Source organism: Dasypus novemcinctus, chromosome 7 (assembly GCF_030445035.2).
Source record: "Dasypus novemcinctus isolate mDasNov1 chromosome 7, mDasNov1.1.hap2, whole genome shotgun sequence".
NCBI lineage: Eukaryota > Metazoa > Chordata > Mammalia > Cingulata > Dasypodidae > Dasypus > Dasypus novemcinctus.
In genome coordinates, this window is record NC_080679.1 from 8,706,205 (window position 1) to 8,710,039 (window position 3,835).

General features: G+C 35.3%; 1 pseudogene; it reads left to right on the forward strand.

Annotated features, from left to right (window-relative positions):
• The first annotated feature begins 218 nt into the window (after positions 1–218).
• On the forward strand, positions 219–1,256 carry LOC131279075 (UDP-N-acetylglucosamine transporter-like; annotated as a pseudogene).
• Positions 1,257–3,835: the final 2,579 nt, after the last annotated feature.

Below are 3,835 nucleotides of genomic sequence, written 5' to 3' on the forward strand. Positions count from 1 at the left end.
AGGAGGGGATGTGGCGCCAGGAGAGCCAAGGCACCCAGGGAATCCCAGCCCACCGGGATGCTGCCCACCCGGGAGAAAGCAAGCCTTCCAGCCTTTGAAATCAGGAGACAAGAAATGCCCCCTGGGGCGGCGCTGCCAGGAGTCGCAGAGGTCCTGATGGGCCGCAAAATGGTGCACAGTGCGCGCATCCAGCCCAGCCGCTCAGGAGGCCGGTGAAGATGAGACAATGTCCGCCAGCCTCAAGCATCTGCCTAGGGAGTTTGTTCTTTCAGACTGCCAGTTTGGTTCTAGCAATGCTTTAATCTAGGACTTTGAAGGAGGAGGGGCCTCGATAGCTGTCTGCGCCTGCAGTGGTTGTGGCTGAACTTTTGAAGAAAATGTCCTGCATTTCACCTGGTCTAAAAAGACAGCAAACGTCCTCTAAGAGCCCTGAATCAAGTCCTATCAGAGGAAATTCTTCATAAACCTATGGAAACACTTTCAACTTGCTGTTGCATCAGGGATATATATGCTTCAGAATCATTTGCTTGAAGTGGCACCATCAAATCCAGATGCAGTACTTATCTTTCAACGTATCGGTTGAAAATTCTTACAACAGCATTATTTTCTTTGTCTATGCTTAGTAAAAAAAAAAAAAAAAAAAAAAAAAGCTGTGCTCCAGGGGCTCCCCCTCCAGTTCTGATGACAGGAGCTGCTGTGGTCCAGTGGCCCTCAGGCTGTCAAGAACTCGATTCTAAGGACCACTGGGCTGGCGCTCAATGTGAAGGACTCATGGCAGGGCTCATAGGAGGTGTTTCAAGTGGCTTTTCTGGGTTTTTCTCTGAGAAAAATTGTAAAAGAAATCAAACGGGCAGTGTGGATAAGAACTATTTGGCTTGATTTCTTTGGGAGCATATTTGGATTAATGGATATAAACATTTATGACGGATAATCGGTATCAAAGAATGGATTTTTCAGGGATATAATCACCCAACCCGTGTAGTAGTTGTTTTTTCAAGCACCTGGGGGTGGGTGGTTGTAAAGGCTGCTGTTTTAACTCTTTATCAATCATATAGTCAACACTGATAGATACAATTTTTGGCGACAAGATTTTGTGCCGACCAGTGTCTTTTTCCTTGGAGCCATCCTTTAATAACAAAATCTGCCGGAAATCCCACCGAAACATAGCAATATTCTACCTTCAGCTAGTTTCTCAAGGTGGTGCACTGGAAATCTCGATATTAATCCTGCGCAGAGGACTTCTACAGATTCTGTGAAGTTATTATCTTGCTGAGTCTTGTTATATTGTTCAAACAACCATTGTTTCAAGTCGTTTGAAATTATGAAAGGTTAAGGAAAAAAACGAGTGTATGTAACAAAATAACTATTGTATCAAAACTTGCAAGTATTTCCAGGGGTTAGAATACTTTAATTAGAGGAAATTTGAAATCTAAGTTTAAAAAGATTTTACATTTTTCATTGCTGCAGAAATGTCCTATACATTCTTTGTAAGAGCACACAAATATCAGATACCAATTTTTGTAAATCAGATCTATTTCATCTTATTAAATGTTTTTATCTTACTCTTGTACAGTAATATCAAATCACACAGAATATTCAAAGTTTGAAATTATAATTACATATAAATTTTTGAAAAAAAGAAGTATGATTTGAAAAAAACATTTTCACATATTTGACATTTTAATATTTTTACAAAGGATTACTAAACAAAGGATTGCTGATTGTTACTTGCTAAACTACATAAAAATTCATAAAGTGACATGCTGATTTGACTTGTTAGAGAATAAAATTTATATTTATATTTAATATAGAGAGACACATATCTTCTCTATATACATTTTAAGATTTCTAGTGCTTCCAATTGCTGCGAGTAATCCAGTTTCTCCCATGCTTGATAGTAGTCAGTGACTTTTACAATAATGGAGTTTTGCCCTAAGTCTCCTAATTTTATTGTTTTCTGTAAATCAGAAAAATCCTTAACAGTACTAAAAATTAAATTTGTATTAATTTCCATTAAAATTTTTAAATATAATTTAAAGGACTAAATGCTCATTTAATGATTTAAAAGAAAAATATTGTTGTCTATTTGGAGAATATTGGACTATTAAGGATATACTGTACACCATCTAGGACATTTTAAAATGAATATTTGGCTTATTGATCTCGAAAAACTTCCTTTAATTTTGCAACTATTAACAATAACAACAAAAACAAAAATAGTTTTTCTCAATGGGTTGAGACCAGAATGACTTTTCTTGGAGACAGTCCAGATTGCCATGGTATTGCATGATTTGAAATGGCCCTGTAACTTTAAATCCAAGGCTCCTCAGAAGAACTCTTGAGGCCTCTCCAAAAGCCATTGTCCCCAGGAGCACACCATCACATGTCTAGGAGGGGCAGATGAATTCTGAGTTCTCTTTCTGTGGCTCAACAAAAGCTGATGGGTTGGAGCCACCACTGTGCTTTGAAATAAGTGGTTTCTTTTAGACAGTTTATTAACACTGGAGTTGAGGTTGTAAATTACATGAGTTATTTAATAAGTTGGTTAACAAGCAAAAGACTATATCACAAATAGTAAGAGGAACTGGTGGGCAAAATGTTTTCTAAAATATGGGTTTAACTTAATTATTGAATATAGATAGAATGATCTAGTAATAAAGGAATATTTTTATTTTTTTTTCATTTATATTGTATATGTATTAAAAAATCTCCTGTTCTAATAGATATTAAAACTATAAAATATCAATGATTTTTATATAGTCCTAATGCATTTTGTTAAATAGAATTTGGCTTAAAAATCTTATGCTACAAACTCTTGGTTACTTAGAACGAGCTATGTTTTCTTGCTGAGGAAAACCTAGCTCCTACAGGTCATATGCCTAATCTATTTCACCCAAAATTTTAAGTGTTCACAATCACAAAACATTTTAAACCAATTTATTGGTGATTCCAAATTGGCACCAAGCAAATTTTCTGGATGCCAGACTTAAAATTTTCAGTGATCACCAACTAGGGTATTTGTTTAATGGCTTTTACCACAGTTTAAGCATGATGTTTTTAGATGGCAACATACTCAAACTCATATCTTGTTCCTACTTCAAGGTAAGGTCTAAATCCAGAAGTGCACAGAGTTTACGACTCAATGTAAAGATTTGCATTCAGCCGCATCAAAGTACTGGTTGGTTGTTTATATATTAATCCAGTGCACATTCACAATTAATTCAGATTTAGTCTGCCTCTCATTTCAGTACTTCAAAACATGATACAAGAAAATTATTGGGCGTTAGACATGCTAGTTATAGTGATAAAGAATACATTTTAAGTGTCCAAAATAACAAAGTTTTCAGGATTCCTACAAAATTTATAAGAATCAAGAGTTGTGAGAAAGGACATAATATTCTAAAGTATATTTTCAAAGCAAAATTTTTATTAGACAGACATAATTTAAAATTTGCTTCTCTGGTAGGTTAGAAAATGTTATTAAAGATTGGACTATGTTGCTTGTAGTGTTTAATTTATGATGAAATAACTTTATTTGGGAAGGTGGGCCTGTCAGACAGGCAGGTGATACCATTTTCTTAAGTTGTGTGGTGTGTTTTAATGACCTGTCTGACCTCCAAAGGTCTTACTGTATCAAGCTTTTATAATGGTGAATTTTTGATTCTTTAAATTATTATGTTTTTGACAAGTTTATCTCCCAACTCTTTTGTTGTGAAAATGTGATTGGTAGACCTATTAAAAATATAATTATAGCAATTCTTAAAACTTCCTAATTTTTCCCATGTATCCAAAGTTGTGAATGACAGTAATATCCTCCAGAAAAGTCGGGTTCCTA